Here is a 9725-nt window from a genome sequence, read left to right on the forward strand (position 1 = left end):
TAGACTGATTTTTATGTCGTTTTGGTATCCTATGTCTATATTTAAAATCTTGAGATTTTCACAACCACCGAGAGTCGTCAATATGTCGAAGAGGTTTATTGTGGCTCTAAAAAAATCAACCACGGGTCACTTGCACTAAAAATTTCTAAAAGCTACCTAGTAGCCTAGGTCACGCGAAAATCGTGCTAGATTGAAATTAATCAAGAATTTGAATCCAATTTCAAAATTGAAAGTTTTACCATGTCACAAGTCATTTTAAGAACGTCGACTCAATCTCCGATGATTTTTCTGCAAACTGAGATTTTTGGTGAAAATTCGGAATATGGCCATTTTCAACTGGGAAATTCAGAGGACCATTTTTATCACAAAATTGAGATGCAAGCGGGTTCTATTGGCGAGGAAAAATGCTAATTTGATTGAGGGTATGATGGTTGAATTTATAGAGGCTGAATTGAATTGATTCAAGTGAGAATTGAAGTCCAATTTGAGTCAAATGCACCAAAATTCGTATGCCCCATGGTCCATGACTTTTTGGACCATTTCCTTAGCTTGTTGAGGAAGTTTGAGGCTGGAAATTGGGCTGATGAAGCTAGCTACCAAGTAAAACTAAGTCAAGGGGACCAGAGGAGATAGAAGTGAGCCAAAGTGGCCCCTTCAAGACCAAAGCTATCCCCCTTCCCTCTCTCCTTGAAGCCGGTTGACCATTCCCCTCATTCTAGCAGCTTGGAGCTTCCAAAATCACAGAGAAACCAACCATCCTCTTCCCCAAGCCATCGAGCAGCCCGATGCCTATTGGAGTTGTTGCACACCGTCCGATCACCTGCTGAGCCAGTGACTCGTGTCCATTCACCGTCCAGTCGCATGCCGATTCGCACATCTCCATTGCCCACGCTCACCACCAGCACCTTGCTCATCGTTTGTCGGAGCTGTCTAAATCGCTGCGAGCCACCACCTGCTGCCGTGAGGCCCCACCTAGACCCACAACAGCACTGCCACCCTTCGTTGCTTGTTTCCGCCTTAGCCAGCCGTCGGTTCCACCTTTCTCTGGCCTCTGACTAGAACCAAACATAGTGGGTTTCCAGCCCACTATTTGGCCCGTTTTGGCGCCCTTCCGAACCTCACTTAATGCACCCGCTTTGGAGTTTGTGGACCGCCTCCACGTCCTCGTCATTTTGATTCGAGCTGATCATTAATCAAGTGAGTTTAATTCACTAATCCTTATTTAGTAAGTTAATGACGCTTAAGGGTTGATTAGTTTAGGTTCAGCTATGATTAAGTGGTTAGTTAGAATGGATTAGGGATTTAATCGTTCGTCATTGCATGTTAGGTGGTTAGGATTGCACATTTAGCAAGTGGATAGGCCGTAGTATTTATCTAGATAGGTTCGGAATTTTTCCAAACCCGAATCGGTATTTAATTAGGCTTTTCCGGCCTAAGTTGCAATTTTTAGTATTTATTAATTAATTTATGTATTTATTTAATTTATTTATTTATTTTTTGGAAACTAGACCGGGATAGCCAATAATCAGAATTTCGTGCTGATTGCAATGGTGTGGTTGGTTTATTTAATTGATTGTTATTTTGTATAATTTAAGTTTGATTTGTAAATTTGGGTATTTATTCCAAAATTTATTAATTTCGGTATTTAATTAGAAAATTACTAAGCGTCGGTTTACCGCACCAAAAATGTTTTTATCGACTATATAATTAGTGGGATTTTATGAAGTAAAAATATTATATTTTTGGCTAAGCCAACTGTGTACCCATACACAGTTACTTTTATCGGATATTTTGAACACGAAGAAAATAGACCAAGACATCATTTTAATTGAGGATATTAAGTGCAAAAAGTAATATCTTTGACCGTGGGTAAATAATCATGTGATGATTGGTAGTCATAGTAAGATGATTACTGAAAGATGAGGTGACGCATGTTATAGATGTCATTATGGGTTGGGTTAAGAAGATCACCAAAGTAGACTGTGCCCATCGGGCCGTGATTACCGCCTAACATAGGCTGTGCCTAGCGGGCCGTGATCCGCCACCAAACTTGGAATCAGCTATGCACATTGGGCTGTGATTAACCTAGTTACACTAAGAGACCACCGATCATGGAATGGGTTGTGGCCGTGAGTGGCCATGATTAATAATTTGAGCAAGTATTTGATTGTGATTTATAGTGAGACGTTCCAATTGTTGAATGATGTTGTTGCATGTATGAGGTGTGAATTACTGACGTGTAAGAAGGAACTGAGGCAAAGGTAAGTCCTCTAACTCGTGCTTGTGCTTAGGCAACCCTCGGGGCATCTTTTCTTCCTAGTTAGGTCTTAAGGGGTGAACTTGTTGAGACCTCGTCTCACCCCATTGTGGGATAACTTTTTCAGGTCCCTAGATGGTAGCTTCTCCTGAACATTTTGGTCAACCAAAGAAGGTCATGCAGCACAAGTGTTTCATTCCGCTTCATGGAAATCCAAGGGGGTGGGTATATGAGTTAGTGAGGTCCGTGGTTTGAGTCGATGAGGGTCTACCCAAAAATTTGTCTCATCGATATAGATCATGATATCATTAGGAGCAGAATGGACAAAGAGAGGGGCCCATACCGGAGTCCGAAGTTCCTCTGTATATAGTGGAGGTTGCTTTTGGAAAAGGCACAGCAAATTCCTTTGGAGGTTTGGCAGTATACCCGATAGACCCGGATCTTGCAGATCTAGGAACTTCGGTGTACATGGTTGAAAGCTCAAATGAGAGTGAGGAGGTGGAGGTAGAGGATCTATAGTTTTTGAAACCCCCTTGTTTTGCAGACCTTGTTTGTATATATATATTGAATAGTTGTATATGACTTGGTTGATACAAATATGGTAAGATGTGATTTGCTTTGAAAATTTTATGGCCATACTTTCCTATCTCATCTTGTCGTTATCTGGGGATTATTTATTCGCTTCCGCATATGCATTAAAATGAAAGGGTCGGCAATGCGTCCTGGGATGTCGCTAGTTAATCGACCGCTGAGGGATGGGCACATGCTCGAAGGATCAAGGCGTGACATATGAATCATTCCCCACCATTAATAAGCTTCTGACTCATCCCCTCTTAACACATAACCATCTAAAATTTAATGATTACATTTCAAGAGAAAAGTTAATGGGGCCAAGTGTCCTACTTAATCATCATGTATTAATAAGCTACCCAAGAACATTAAATGCACCATGGGAAATATCAAGTTAGAAGGCCATCTCTTTGGGCAGGAGTCAGTCGAGTCCAATCACGATCGATTACCTTATTTGGCCTAAGATTCGTGCCTAAGCCATGATCGGATAAAGCCGAATGCAACTGAGCTTAACTGGTGAAACCGAGTTTGGATTTCCCCTCTATTGAGAAAAGACTCGCAACGGGGTCTAAGGGCCAAGCCTTGGATTGGTTGACCAGTCCTCTGGTTGGTTCGCGGGTTAGTCTAGGGTCCTACACCACAATTTATGGTTAGTCTAACATTGAACCACGTTGAGTTTATTTGATCCATGGTCGGTTCTCGGTTGTCATGTAATTGTGTAGTGTTGACACATAAATTTTGGCGACCCATTAAGACATTTAAAAATTATGGGTTAATTTTATCCCTGAAAAAATAAAATCACATGGCATATAGTTTAGGAACATTTTTGTTTATTTTATTGGACCGACGGCGAGTGCAAAATTTTTCACATATTCCGTTCAGATTCTTCACACATTTATGCATTTTCGAACAAAAAGGAAAATTTTGGATAGAATATGTAAAAAATACAAAAGGGGAATATTGCACAAGGTGGATATATTTCAATGATATATTTAGGGGTATCATGCGCGAACAAAAAAGGAAAAAATATATACCGTAGAGATACATTTTTTAGACCTATATAATACCTCGCGTGCAATTTGTTTGGGGAGGTCACACAATTGATACATACGGCCTCAATTCTGAAAAAGGAGGACATTGAATATACGGCACTTTTAAGAGAGATAGAGACGGAGAAGAGCGCGTCGCGGTTGAGCCCCGTCTTGGCCGTGACCTTGCTTTCATCGTTTGCGGCGCTTTAATTCGACGACCAATGCTCCTCCCGCGGGTCTCATGCTCCGACGCCACACTCTTTGTTCCAAAGACAACTCGCTGCGTTGATTTATAGCCTGTTCTGATGAGTCCGTTGCGTTGCTGGTCATGAAGTTCATCGCACCCACAAAGACATAGCTCCCTCTCGATCTTCGCCACAACTCCGTTGCTACTCCCGCTACTGCTCTGAGACCACACATCGATCTGTTGTGCGTCGTGGCCCATTGACGGCATCCCTATGTTGCCGATCTGATCGTTGGAGATTCTCTAGCAAGACACCAGAGCTGCCATCTTTGCTGGTTTTTTTCGGATGATCCCTTCTTATTATCTCCGTCATCGAGAAAACGATTCATCCAAAGATGAGGATTGAAGGCCATGAGTCTTAAGAGGTGGGTTTTGTCTTTTTCCATAAAATCTTGCTAACCCAAGTCAATAATATTGTCGAGAAAGCCAACAGCCGTGAGTCCAAGAAATAAAAAACAATCGGAAAGGAAGTGGCAACGAGGACTTCGACTGGCAAGACACACGATACCTGCATTCGAGAAGAAGTCCGTTGCCAAGCTCAGCCAGTTCAATTGCTCCTCGTTGCCATGAGTTCTCATTCCGGCGAGATACTTGGCTGAACCATCGTCATAACCGTGCTACGTGAATCACCATTCGCGAGCCGCCAACAAATTTGAATTGGGAAGCAATATACGTACAATATTCAAATTAGGTAAAATTTCTTATCCGAAATAATTTGAATATTTTATTTCCTACTTGCTGCATATTAGATCTCCTCAAGTAACAGGTAAAATCTATTAGGATTTGTTCCTAATTCGCAACCGCACACGGATTTTGTATTCCATCTATAAGGCTTTAGATGGAATAATTAACCACGCGGGAGTAAAATTGATATCTTGATCTTTAAGGCTTAAGATCAATTTATCGATTTTATTAGCGAAATAAATAAGTTTGAATTTCAATTCGAATGGTGGATAGCATTTTGATGATCGTGGATGGTTTGATGTTTATCTCTTAATTGTTTTGTTTATCCCGAAAATACAAAAAAAAAATTGCATTTGCATGTCATGTAGAATTATGGCATATTTTGTACGTCGTTGCATATTAGGGTTAAATTGCACTTAGTTTAGTTTTAGGTAATATTTTTCTTAATTTATCATAAGTTTAGGTATTTTCTTAAATAGATTGCATTTTAGGATTATTTAGGTTAAGATAATGTTTTAGTTTAAATTAGGATTTGGCTCAACCTAATTCCTAATATAAATTAAATAGGATCTTAATTTAATTAGGTAATTTTCACATTTCACCAAATTTCGAATTTCATGAAAATACAAAAAAATGCCATAGGTTAAATTAGTTTTATTATTTAGGATAAAAATGCATTCTTTTAGGAAAAAGAAAAAATGCCATATGCACGTCATTAGGGTTAGATTCATTGAGATGCATGTCATTTAGTATTTTTGCTAGGCCCATTTAATTAGAAATTACATGTCATTGGAATTAGGTCATTTAGTTAACATTGCATTGCATATTGCATGATTTTCATTAAATAAGTGAAAACAAAAAAGAGAATTTGCGTGTTAATTAGAAACCATATCCAAGGTTGTTGATGTGGATTTTGAATTAACATTGCAGATGCTTTCGTTGCTACGAGGTAAGTCCTGCATTTTCTATTTGCTTTATTGGGTGTTAAATTGATGGATTGCGCACCCGCATGATTGCCTCACATGTTAGGGAAATGAATATAAAATCAATCCAAACCACTTGCTAAACATTTTTCAAAATAAAAAGAAAGGTACCGAAAGGGCGTTAGCGAAATCTAGCGTAATCAAGTCCCCGAACTCATAAATCTCTGGTTCGTAGGAGTAAAGTAAAACTCCCGTTACTTTGCTTGGGTTTCTAATCGACCCACCAAAAATAGATTAGTGGCGACTCCTAGATAAAATCCATTTGCATGTTAAAAAAAAACTTGAACCTAAAGTCGTGAATTGGTATGGGCTTGGGAGAGCCCGAGTTGAGTCTAGGCTTAACAATCCATTAGCCAAACCCTAGGTGGTTCACACCCCGAAAAATTGGGTCGCGACATGTAGGATCGATCGATCCGCCTTAACTCACAGTCAAATTGGATTGGTCCATGATCATCCATCATTGAAACAATGACCGGGCGGAATCACCTGGGATCGGTACAATGACCGAGCAAGGTCAAGCCACAACCATCCACGGATTTGCGGTGGTGCGGAATCGTCCCACAACCGATCCTTATGGTCGAATAGCCTTTCTATGGTCAAATACTCTATAACCAATCATTGGGTTGTCTATCCACAAACATGCTACTCGGTTCGGGACTGACTCTCAAGCCGGCTCATGGCCCAGTCCCACCATTGGCATACCGATCTTTGGCCAACTAGTCGGGCCAAAATAAGGGTTGAAATCGAGAATGTTACATGCCATCTAAGCCAACGTTTTATTGGTTATTTGAGTATAAAGAGGAAGATTTTCTTATCACGTGAACATAGTTAATCTCAATGCAAATAAAATTAATTATGTGTTGGGCGAATGGGTCCGAGTGTTAAATTGACAGCACTGTTGTTCTCCATGTTTTCAGCAAGAGGGTTTTAATGCATTTCTGCAACTCTGAAATTGTCACTGGCGTCCCACTTGATGCCGTGATATGCATGTCTTATGTGAACACGACAAATGATTAGTACCAAACATAAAAAGGATGACAGATAATAACTATTTTGACTAAATTGGATTCCATCAACTCAACTTCGTAATCTGTCACTTGCATTCATTTCACATTTATTTGAGTTCTCTGATCGATGCAATTAGCGCTATCCTCGTTAGACCTCAGTGAAAGGACATAATTCATAGGAGGAGGAACAAAGAAGCGATCCAGAAAGAGAAGGACGAATATGATGAAAAAGTATTAGGGAGAGAGTAAGGGAAAGAATCCCAGATAATCCTTCCCAAGAGGGAAACAAAGAATGTGGTGCTTAAGAAGACGTGGCTTTTACAAGTTTGTGCCTTCATAGCATTATCAATTTCATAATTTCTTAGAATGTTAATAGATTTCTTATAGTGTTGGCAGTTTATTAACCTCACTTGTAAAAAGATAAATAGAAATTCGTAACTCTCTAATTTGTTGGGATGCTAGTAAATTTGTTATAGGGTTGGTATCTTACCCTCTACATTTTAAATATTTGAAAGAAGTTGGTAAAATGCTTGATGGCAGTGGTAGTTTACTGACCATACTTGTAAGATTTCTTTTTCTTTTTTTTAAAATGGTTACTGAAAAATTTAATGGAATGTCGGTGAATTCCTTGTAGTTTGGTATTAAATGGAATGCTTCCATCGGCTTTTCCCTGTGCATTGTCAGCCCTTCAGTATCAACCATGTCGACTTCCGCTTCGCCTATCCTCTTCCACTCAAAGCATTGTATCAGTGAACCCAAAGTCAACCCCATAAATTTATGAGCTAAAGTTGCAGCAGGGCATGCCCTCCTCCCCAGCCCAAAAGGTATTACTAACCTATTCATTCTAACCATCACCACTTTCAAATCTTTCAGGCTTGAAGCTCGTCGGATCGGACCATTGTTCGGGGTCTCTGTGAATGGCGCAAGCATTGATCAGTAAACTTTGTGCCACGTGGCATGCTGAAGCCTCCTGTTATGCAATCATCTGATGAGTAATGGGGTAGGAGGAGCGGAATTGGTGGATGTAAACGAAGTGTCTCTGAGATGATATTTATAATATAACGTAGTTTCGAAAGATCTGATTAATCAATTAAACGGTTTTGTCCAACTTGGGAATCAATCTCTGCTTCTGCCTTTTCCAAGATGGTAGGATGGTTGAGCAGATTGGCGAATGCCCATTTCATTGTGAACGAAGATGTTTCACTTCCAGAATTCAGTATTGACTGCTAATTTAAAAAATGTCCAAGTATGTCTTTTATAAACCTGACACACCAAAGCTGGTTAAAGGATATCTCAACATTATGAGTATGATATTTGGGCAAAGTGGAGAAATTTGTTAAAACTGGCTACTAGTTGTGCACGCTGGTGTGTGGATATGTTTATCGGTGTGATCCTAAATTATTTTTATAACCTTCTATATTGAGTCTTCTTAAAAATAGCTTGGCATTCGGTAAGGATGCTAGAATTTGTCCTTTTTAACTTTTTATCACTTCTCACGGGTTTTGATATAATATCCCTTACCTGACTCATTATAAAGTAGCTGGACACCTATCAGATACCCACAATAGAAATTTTTAATAAATCCTACACTAAACATATAATGAACAACGATAAATTTGCAAATACAACCAATTATTCAATATTTATGGGTTGTAGACATGCAATTAAAAATTTAGAAAGTGTCGAAATATAAATTCGAAAATATTTGGAAGAAAAGATCATAAAAATTTAATCTATCAATAATGAGAAGTTGGGTGTGGAACGGCTATAAAAGTTTGGGCTACACTATATAAAAGTGAACAAAGTGAGACGGAGAATGAATACCTGCGCGAACCCCTTAATTATCTCGTCTGTTTAATACTCCGGATGCGACGCCTGCAACAAGAAGAGGTGCTTGATCATGCTCTCCTCCTCCTTCTCCTCACTCTCCACCTCCTCCTCCTCCTTCTTCCTATGCTCGTCGACCAGTCCCTGGAAAAAACCTATCCGTCTTCTTCCCGAGCTCGGATACCTTCTTCTCATACCCCTGGTAATCAACCCACCTCAGCACCGACAGAGAATCCCCCGGATACGATGTTCCCGCGCATTTGACAACCTCCTCCGCCACTTCCTGATACGCTCTTGCTTCCTCCACGTTGCACACATATGAACGTCAGCTCCGTGAACGCGGACTTCAGCTCCGCCCTCACAAAGCCACTGGTCGGTTCATCGCCTCGCCCCAGTAGTTTCCAGAGGAAGCACCTGACCTCGTCCCTCCAGATGTCGAGCGACCCATCAACGCGGTGTGAAGAGAAGATCTCGTCAGCGCCGATGCGGCGGAGGTTGCGCCGGTGGTCGCTGTTGGAAGCGGATATGATAGTGGAGTAATTGTAGCTGAGGTACTCACCCATGAGGAACCGGTGGTGGAACCACATCATTCCGGGTAAAGCATTCGTCAGCGAGAGACCTGGAAGAGATGACGAGGAGGTGACGGGCACCGACACGGAGGGAGATGATGGGGCCGTAGCTCTGGGAGAGGGGGAGAAGGGTCCAGTGGACGGGCTTCTTGAGGTGATGATGGCTGTGATGGGTAGAGGGTGGGCTTGGAGGGAGGTTTTCTTGGTCTTCCCTGTGAATAATTTTTGAGTGAAGAAAATGATTACAAGGGATGCTAAGTCTAGTAATTGTACGTTTTCTCCTCCATGTTTGTTTGATTCTGGTTAACATAAATCGATGTATGTGGATGCGGGATGACCAAATGCGAAGACAGGAAGGACCTCTGACTATGGAGGAGAGGTTGTTGGGTAAGCGGAAGTTAAATGATTAAGATATGATGTTGTTTAACAATTTTTTTTTTTTTTTTTTTTTTTTTTTTTTTTTTTTGGGGGGGGCGAGACAAGATTATGACATAAAAGAAAATGAGAGATGAGCATCTCAAGACAAGATACAAAATCTCTAAAATGCTTCTTT

General features: G+C 40.5%; 1 pseudogene; it reads right to left on the reverse strand.

Moving 5' to 3' along the window:
• Nucleotides 1–710: 710 nt before the first annotated feature.
• On the reverse strand, nt 711–9166 carry LOC104416873 (annotated as a pseudogene).
• Nucleotides 9167–9725: the final 559 nt, after the last annotated feature.

Source organism: Eucalyptus grandis, chromosome 8, assembly GCF_016545825.1.
Source record: "Eucalyptus grandis isolate ANBG69807.140 chromosome 8, ASM1654582v1, whole genome shotgun sequence".
NCBI classification, from domain to species: domain Eukaryota; kingdom Viridiplantae; phylum Streptophyta; class Magnoliopsida; order Myrtales; family Myrtaceae; genus Eucalyptus; species Eucalyptus grandis.